We start from the raw sequence: 10,569 nt of genomic DNA on the forward strand, positions 1-10,569 counted from the left end.
AAATTCAATAATTTGCATCTAATATCATATCTCTATATAATAGCAAACAAACAAAGGCAAAAAAAATACAAAGCATATTATGTAATTACATTCCAACCATTAAAAACACCACAAAAATTGTATCAGATACACATATTCACATATCACTAACATAAGAGACATTTGTTTGTGACCGTCAAGTACCTTCAGCACCAGATTCAAATAGAGCATTTACAGAATTCATTATTGAGGAAGCAGGGGTAACATGTCTAGCAAAAGCAACAACTGATGAAGGCCTCTCCGTAAATGAAGTAGATTTAGTTGTTTGAGCAGCACCACCATGTTCTTTAGTAGCAACAGCAGCACCTCCACCACCATGTTCTCCAGCAACACCACCATGTCCTAAAGTAGTAGTAGTATTAATAGGTCTTCCTTGCATACTAGTAGAAGGTCCCCTTGTAATTCTTGATGTAGACCCACTAGCAATTCTTGATGCGGACTTAGGAGTTTTTAATGAAGACTCAAATAAGGTATATAACTTCAATTTAAAATATAAAAATGTATTAGTTGCATAATTAATGTATAAGTTAAGAGACTAAATTAGTTTGTAAGGATTACTTTTCTATTATGTCCCACAAGAACCCTAAAACATGTCCTTTTATTATGACCAAGCTTTTGGTAGAGAAAGCACCTGACAATGCTCTTTCTCTTAGCACTACTAAATCTAGATGGCCCTTCCCTAGGTTCCTTTCTTCAGTTCTTCTTTGGTCTGCCAAGCATATGACAGAGCATTAGAGGATTCACTAGATCAACTTGCTCTCTGAACTTAGCCATTGTGATGTCAGGTATGGGATGAATGTAATCAATGTATGCTAGTATGAAAGTCTCCTTGTAATAGTAATTGTCATAATATTGTTGTCTATCACCCCTTTTGTTACTTATGCAAGCTACTGCATGCTTGCAAAGAATTCTTGAAATATTCCAACATCACATGAATAAGTTACCTTAGTCACCCTCAAGCTAATTGCATAAGTTCTACCATATTGAAACACATTAAACTTACTATTTGAGGCAGACATAACCTTACAAAACCTCCCACTATACTTGGAAAAATCTAATTTTTTCTTAATTTTTGGGTCACTTGGCCTTCCCATGAGCATGCCTTCTCATACCTATCATAGAACTTTTTCATTATCTTCACTCTAACTTTTTCAAATAGAATCAAAATGGGTTTGGCTCTAAAAACCCTAATCCAGTTGTTGAAGCTTTTTGCCATGTTGTTGGTTACATGGCCAGTCTTCACAGTTGGGTCCAAGGTGTGCCTTGCCCACCGTGTTAGTGGTTTTTCCATCAACCACTTATATGCATCATTTTCTACCTTTATCGTTATCATAGCTTCATTCTAATCCCACTAGTTGTAAGCTTTGACAACACTCCAGAAATTGACTTTCAACTTTAAACTTGAGAACCTCTATCTAAAATTGGTATACAAATGCCTAGCATATTTTCTCTTACTTGCATGGGGCATTACCTCTGTAAGTATGTGTTCTAAGCCCTAGCATTTAAAAATAAAGACACATTAATTAAATAGATAATAAGTTATTGAAATTAAATAATTAAATGAAAAATAGTAGTTTTAGGGTTTACTTTTTTGCCATCACATCACTACTAATGGTTTGTTGAAGTCCCCAACGACAATATTCAACAGATTCAAACCATGCCCTAGAATCACCATTCTCTAATTTTACAATAGCAAAATCAATTGGGAAAAGGCCATAATTCCCATCAATTGCAATGGTAGATAAAAAGACTTTTTCATATGGCTTTTTAAAATGGTAGCTATTAACCTCAATGAAAGGCTACCCCAATGAAAGGCCTACATCCATTATTGAAGCCTTTCCTCATAACATCAAAGGACAAGAAAAAACCTTTTGAATGTGGGGTGCATGTTGACCTCAAGCTTTTATAGCTACATTATGTCTATGCTACCAGGATTTGTATCTCTCACTATCTGTGCATACAAATGCATGTATGAATAAGACTTACCAAAAGTCCCTTCAATCTTTATGTGGACTCTTTTCTTTGCCCTATACAATTTCTTATGATGAACACTCATCCATACCTCTCTTGCAATTCATGCTGCATTAAATTATAAGACATATTGAAATCATATTCCAATTTAGCAACAAGTTTCTTAGGTATACACACATTTGCAGTAGTAGAATTGTTTTCACTCACCTTAAAACAAGTATGTTCATTCCTTACCTTCTTAGTCTTAAAGATTTTCCTATCCAAACACAAGGCTGCATGAATCATCCACTCATAACCATTTCCTTGACAGAATGCCTTGAACCTTGTTTTCTCATTTTTAGCTCTATAAAGCTTGATCCCTTCTTGGACCATGTAATCTGCCATCATCTCCATGAAGTGATAAACACTGTTAAACAACATGTTCTCTACTAGAACAGCCTTCCCATTCTCATCAGGAGCATAATGGATTTCTTTAATGGACTTATCTATCACTCTACCTTTCTTATTAAAGTAAGAAATATCTTGGTTTTCTTCCTTTACATCACTACTAATATCAGATAGACCATCATTTCTTCATGTTCCTCAACCTGAATATCATCCTTAAAATTGCCTTGAGACTGACTTCTTTCTTGCACATTTTCTGTCTCAAACATCCAATCTAAATCCTCACTAGATAAATCCCCCGTATCTGTGTCTCTAGATGTAGCACTACTTTTATGACTAACATCAACATCAATAGGACTAAAAGGTCCCCTACCTCTACCTTTACCTATACTTATACTTGAAGTAGAGGCATTAAGATCATTAGAACTAGCCTAACCTATCCTACCTCTACCAATAACTACACCAACATTCACATTCACATCAGAAGCACTAACACCACCAGCAGCATCAAGCCTCACATTTACAGAAGCAGAACATTTACGAAAGTCCATTGTATATAGGGGAATTGCTAGGATCAAGTCCAAGTAGAGATGGATTTCATTGGCACCTTCATTTAGTTAGAACAACTTCAAAACATCAACATCATTCTTCAATTCAAAAACCTCCTTTGATGTAAGGAGCCGTGAAACCCTGCCCCAACATTAGAATCATCCACCAATAATTCGAACACATAATTTGTCATCTCTATAAAGGAATATCTATTTAGATCTACGTTCCAATGGCCATCACTTCTCTATTATGATGCACCATCAAGTCATACAAGATGTTTGCCATGTTCAAACCTAAAAATCAAAATTACAATAGGTTAGTAAATCTTGAAATACTAAAGACTAACCCCATTTCATAATGCTAACCCTAAACCCCCAACCAAATTAAAACCAATTTCACACACCTCAAATTTAAAATCAATAAGGGTTTTCAAAACCTTAAACCCATTTTCTTAACTTGATCAGCTTTGAATTTGGGTGGTTTGGTGAGTAATTGGGGATTTAGGGTTATGGTTTTGTTTAAGGTACCTTAACCAAACCATAACCCTAAATCCCTAATTTCTTACCAAACTCTAAGACCGAACCTAAACCCTAACCCTAATCCTCTCCTTAACAGCTTCAAGTGAGTTTCAAGCACCAATAAAAAACCCTCACCCTAAATCCCCAAATCCTAATTGAAACCCTAATCCTAACCTTCACCCTAAATCTCTAAATCTTAATCGAAACTCTAACTAACCCTCACTCCAACAAAACAAAACCATAGTACTTACCCCAATGACAATAAAATCGATGAAATATAATTAATGAACCTTAACTTTCACTCACAGTTTGGATACTCTTGATTTGGATCGCATTTTAAAAGGTTCGAAACAATAAACTAGTTTATGGATTTTTAGTTGTAGGATGAAGCTTTTAATTGAAAGGGAAGCTTTTCATCGAAAGAAAATCTGGAAAAACCTTAAGCGATTAGTGTAAAGGTGCAACTGAAGAGTAAAAAGAAAGGGAGCAATTGAAGAGAGCAGAGAAAGGGATGAACATAGAATAGAGTGATTACGATCTTCGTAACATGCAATTAGGTCTTTCTATGCAAAAGGCATTTTAGTCGCTTCGAAATTTATTGTTAACATTGTTTACACTTTTGCGATGAATTGAATATTTTGAAAACTAATGAACTCGTATAAAATTATGAGTAAAATTTAAGAGTATTAGTATATTTTACCTTAAAATATAATATAAAAATTAACATATCAACAACAAACTCTTTTAAATTAAAATTTAATATAAAAATTGACATTTTAGTTAATATAATCTATAATTTTATTATTATTTTAAAAAAATTTACAAGTTTGGATAAAATGTGTCCAAAAGAAGTTTTTTAAAATTAGTTAAAATACTATTAACTGTTATGAATATTTTTGTGAATATCCATTTATATTATCTATATCTAGATTTGATGTAAATTAGATTATATTAGAATTTAATTCATGTAATCCCTAAGTGTTATCTTCATCTTGTAAATTCAATCTAGATAAGGGGTTACTAGTTTATCAATAGGCCCCTTCACTTCATTTGTAAAGATATATTTGAATAAAATCTTCTTATTCCCTTTAAATACTTTCTTTCCCTCTAAATACTTTTTCTTGTATTTCTCTTATAGTTGTTCTTTTCAGATTTATTTCATAACACGTTATCAGCACGATTATCTGATCTCTCAAGTTTTAGAATTATTATGTTTTCATTATCTTCAAGTTTCAAAAGGATTTCAATGATTAGGTTTTGATTTTTGGTTTTAAAAAATCCGGTAAGTGACTTGATATCTTTTTAGTATTTTCATTCTCTAAAAATCAACCTTAATATAAATTTTACTATCATGTAGTATATATTTTGTCCATTGATTGAAAAGCGAATTTGCTATTATATAGCTATTAAAGAAAAACCATGAATGTCCATTCCCTGAAGTGAATGTGACAAACGAGAAACTAATAAAAAAATTATAAATGTTTATTCCCTGAAGTAAATGTGACAACTGAGCTACGAATAAAAAAAAATATAAATCCGTCCATTCCTTAAAGTGAATGCGACATCATTTAATAATTATGGTGATAATCATGAATTCATCCATTCCTTGAAGTGAATGCAATATCTGTCACGACCCGAAACCATCCTTGAGTCCGTGACAACCATCGCGATGTCTCGATAGACACTCATCCCCCGAATACCATATCGAGACCTTGCAAGGCTTTCGTATCAGTTTCTTATCTCCCCTGTGGTTAATTGTTGCCAAATGTCGTATTTTAGAGGCTTTTAAGCCTTTTTTCTATTTAAAACAGTGAAAAAATAAATTTCACTTCACAAGGGCATTTTGGTAATTTTTCGTCAAAAATTTCAAATTCGACCAAAATGTAGTACTTAAGCGAGAAATGCATATTTCGAAATCGAAATTAAATTTGAATGTCTAAAACGTGATTTAAAATGGAATTATAACCATTTAAATAAAATAAAAATATTCGACAAAATATTCTATTATTATTTTTTTTTACAAATTAATATTTATAGAGTATTCTGAAAATGATTTTTAGTAGCGTAAAAATTAAATATATTTATACACACTATAATACGGAAAGCCAAAGTATGAAATTTAATTTACAGTGCTAGGTAGGCCCACAAATGAACAAACGTAATAAAGACAGTAAACCTACAGTTTTTGAAGTAGTATGGCCAACTATAGTTCTCGACGATGTTTGCTATCTACAAGCTAACCCGGCCTGAAATGATGGGATAAAAAAAAAGTAAGATTATAAAATCTCAGTGAGTAAACAAACACCATCTAAATAATCTAAAGGCAAGTAACGGGAGACAATTAAAAATAATTCATTTCAGCAAATTTTTCACAACACGAATATTCATTTCAACCAAATAATCAATATGGCTCGTGAATTTCTCAAAACTTGGCTCATGCCAAATCCTGTACTAGGGGACACCTGGACCAAGGGTATCCAATCGAGTCCGCCAAGGCTGTGAAAAAATTTATATAATCATAAAACTTGTTTTTATTTAAAAAAAAAAACAGCAGTTCCTTGGCGTTGACTGAGTCTCACTTCACGTTGTGGTTAACGTGAAGTGCACTCAAAAAGACCACCTTAGGAGATACCCTACGCAACTCTACGATCGAGGTGAGAATATAAAGGAGTTTACCGTGCCCCTCTAATAGGTTGGTCTACGGAACCTCGCCACTGCAGTAGCTAATCTTTAATCCATCAATTAATTAAATCTCAACGGCATAGCATGACAATTACATTACTAACCAATTTATCAAGGCAAAACGGACAGTTCATATTTTTCAACACAAGTATAAATTCAACCAATCATACCAATTTATCACAAGCCATTTAATTCAAATCATAATTTACAATAAATCACATGGTCTCCACTTACTCAAATTTTCAAATCCAACATTCTATTTTCAAATCAATTTATAAAAAATTCAATTTATTTTATAAATTCATATTTTTCTCATAAAACAAGAAATTCATCATTTAAAATAATTTTCACAAATCACAAAATTGAAAAAAAAAAACTACTCTAGATAATTCAGATGATAATAGATTTACTCATAGGTTTCAAAAGTTCAGATTTCGGGTGTACTCAGCTTAGTGATCCCCAGGCATAATTTTCTTGCCTTTGTCGAAGGGCACACCACCTTGACACAGTATAAAATCAAGGAATTTACTACGTTGGCATTAAATTGAAATAACTAATTTAGATCACTAATGCATGGTATGAAATGCAAAAGGTCTAAATTTTGCCTAAACACCGTATTGACCTATTTCGATCTTTTACCCGATAAATTGAAATACGCATCCAATTTAGCTCCAATTGATCCCATTTCTTTTTCTAATGCTTCAAATCACCAATGTCCAGCCAAATAACCCAAAAATCAGCAAAGCCACATTCATATTCCTTCTTGGAAAAATTCAGCCAAAATGGTGCATCATTGTCACAATTTTTCCTACTTGATTTTCTTTCCATAATTCATTAATTTCCATATCAAAAACCATGATTTCATAATCAAATAACCTAAAATAACATCACATTCTTCCTCACCATTGACTTGAAAATTCAGCTAAGGCTAGGTAATGGGAAAAATGAATGTTTTTCTACATATTTTGTTTACTAACATGCTAAACTAACACTAAACACTAACATATATCAAAATCAAATCAATCCAACAATTTTCTCTCTCTAGACCCATATGACCAGCCATTAAATCACCATGAAAACATGCAATTTAATCATGAAAAATAAGGAGAAATGCTTGGGAATAAGAAAACTCAAGCTTAATAGAAAAAATCTCACATTTTTCACTTAATTTCCTTGAAAATTCACACTTTTTCTTTGATTTTCTCTCTCTAGGGTTTTGTTTTTATTTTCTCTCTCTTCTTGCTGGTTTGGCCGGCCATGGGGTGGAAGATAGGCTGATTTTTGTACCTTTTAAAAAGAAAAATAATAAATTAATAAAGTCATGACATGTGACATCATGTCCTTGGCCCATTTTTAAAACTTTAAAAATTTTAATCCTTTTTATCTTCACCACACAATTAGTCAATGGTCAAAATGAGAATAAGGGAAAACCATGCACTGGACAAATGTCTTGGTGGTGGAAAATTACTGTTTTGCCCCAAAGGTGGCAAAATAATTATTTTACCCCTATGCTCTGAAAAATATCAAAAATAAATTTTTTTCACTTCTTAATCCTCAAATCATACTCCAATAAGTCAAATGGGGCCAAAAATCTTTTCTAAAAATTCTCATTTTGTCCTTAGGTGGCAAATAACCATTTTGCCCTTAAATAGTAAAAATTTTGGTTTGACTCCAAATTGATCATCGAACTCCAAATCACCATATTAAACCATTCTGGGACTTTAATATTCTTAATTTCATCTTAAATTCTCTATTTGATCTAGTTCGAGGCTTAAATCAACTCTGTTGTACCTCTAGGTACAATACTGACTTTTGTAAATTTTTTTCGGGACTCTCCTAGCATGCAAGCATGCTATCCATCACATGTATGTCATGACAAGTATTTTATAGAGTCAGGCTTGACATCTTTTTCCCTACTTGGATCAACCATATGATCCTTCTTCATGTCTGATTTCGACATCCGACTAAATATTAATATTTTAATATTATTTCATTAATAAAATATTATTTTATTCTAAAAATTTTTATCTTGTCTCTTTAGTTCCCAAAGTTCCTTATTATGCCTCAATTCGCATTCGACCAACTTTATTTATCACCATATCAAAGTATGGGGCATTTCAATATCATTTAATTATGATGACCATACTAATTTAAACTATTACTATTTTAATTATTATTTTACCACTAGAAGTGGATGGATAATTTTATCATCTAAATTTAAGAATAATTTTACCATTAGGAGTTAATAGATAATTTTACCATCAAAAGTGGATGGATGCCTTAACTCACTAAAAAATGGATAACCCATCAGAAGAGGATAACCCATCATATGTGGATAACCTACCAAAAGTGGATGTATACTTGTAACCTACCACAAATAGATGAATACTTTCAACACACCAAAAGTAGATGGATGGATAACCCATCAAGAAGTGGATGAATACTTGTAACCTAACAGAAATGGATAAATAATGAAAAGAATAAAAGGAATATAGAAAACGTATTGTCATTGATGTGGCATGAAAGATCATTGGTCACGTACCTGTTGTACGTCTTAAATTTTATCAAACATCACTGAAAATTAAAATATCTTATAATAATTTTAATCATGGCCAAATTGATATAGTACATCAAGATATTTGTTCACCTTGAAAGAGAAATTAATTACATGATTGGTAATCGAAATATTTATTATTGATTTTCTTATCCTGAAAAAGGAATTGATCATTCAATTGGTAATTGAAATATCTGAGAATGAACTTAAGAGTAATTGGTATATTTTAGTATAAATATATTATGAAGATGTTTTAATATGTTCTTATTATATGAAAATGATATGTTTTTATTATGTGTTCCAATACTATATTTAATATTCTTTTATGTTAACTTGTAATTGTATATATCTTATTTTATTGAAAAAAATATGGATATTCATATTATTGGATCCAAGATCTATGATGTAAATATATGTTTAGTAGACATTTCTATAACACACACTATATTTAAAGACAAGAAATATTTTTTCTACTTGACAGCATAAAAAAAATCAATGTCAATTCAATATCTGGTAGTAGAAGATTAATTGAAGGTTCCAGAAGAGCTAATATTTGACTACCTTGAGGAATAAAGTAATAGAGGATGTATTATTTTCTAGTAAGTCTCAAAGAAGTTTATTAAGTTTTAAAGATATTCATCTGAATAGATATCATATTGAGACAACGAATAAAAGAGACACTTAATACCTTTATATTACATCCATTATCTCAAGTAGAAAGTGTGTGTTGAAAAAAAATTACTCGCCTGGTTCTCAAAATTAAATTACAAAAATATTAGAATAATTGAAACTCATAGTAAACCAAAAGTTTACTAATGATTTTAATGTTGGGCATGATCGATTGGACCTTCCTGGATCAATAATGATGCAAAAAATGATAAAAAATTTATATGATCATTCATTGAAAAACCATAAGATTTTTCAATCTAATGAATTTTATGTACTGCTTGCTCTAAAGGCAAATAAATTATAAGACTATCACTAGTTAAAGTTAGAATTGAATTCCCTATGTGTTTGAATAATATTCAAGGTTATATGTGAATCAATACATCCACCATGTAACCCATTTAGATATTTTACGGTTTTAATCGATGCATCGACTAGATGGTCACATGCGTGCTTAGTATTAGCTTGTAATTTGGCATTTGCAACTATCTATTTGCAAGCACATTTTCTTACTTATATAATCAAGATTATTTGTCTTAACAATGCTGGTGGATTTACATCTCAAGCCTTTAATATTGCATATTAGCTGGAATAACTATTGAACGGACTGTTGCTTATAATTATACACAAAATGGTCTAGCAGAATTATTTATTAAACACTTCCAACTGATTGCAAAGCATGAAATTCAAACTCCTAATGTCTACTTGGGGGCATGCTATTTTGAATGCAATAGCATTTGTATGCATCAGGCCAAACGAGTTATTATAAATTCTCCCTATACAATTGGTTTATGGTCAAGAACCAAATATTTTCCATTTAAGCATTTTTGGATGTGCGGTATATATTTCAATTGCTCCACCACAGCGCACAAAGATGGATGCTCAAAAGAGGTTATGAATATATGTTGGATACGAATCTCCATTTGTAATTAAATATTTAGAATCATCAATAGGAGATTAATTCATGACAAAATTTCTTAATTGTCATATTGATGAAATAATTTTTCTAACATTAGGAGGAAAAAAATAAGCAGTTGGAAAAGAGAATTTCTTATAATGAATTATCATTATTTAGTTTTGATCTTTGCACAAATCAATATGAACTTGAAATTCAAAAGATAATTATTTTACAAAATATAGTAAATCAGTTGCTAGACGTATTTACTGTCCTAAAGGGAATAATTAAATCTTATATACTAGCTGTAA

The sequence above is a fragment of the Theobroma cacao genome, chromosome 10 (genome assembly GCF_053813885.1).
Source record: "Theobroma cacao isolate CCN51 chromosome 10, ASM5381388v1, whole genome shotgun sequence".
Taxonomy (NCBI): domain Eukaryota; kingdom Viridiplantae; phylum Streptophyta; class Magnoliopsida; order Malvales; family Malvaceae; genus Theobroma; species Theobroma cacao.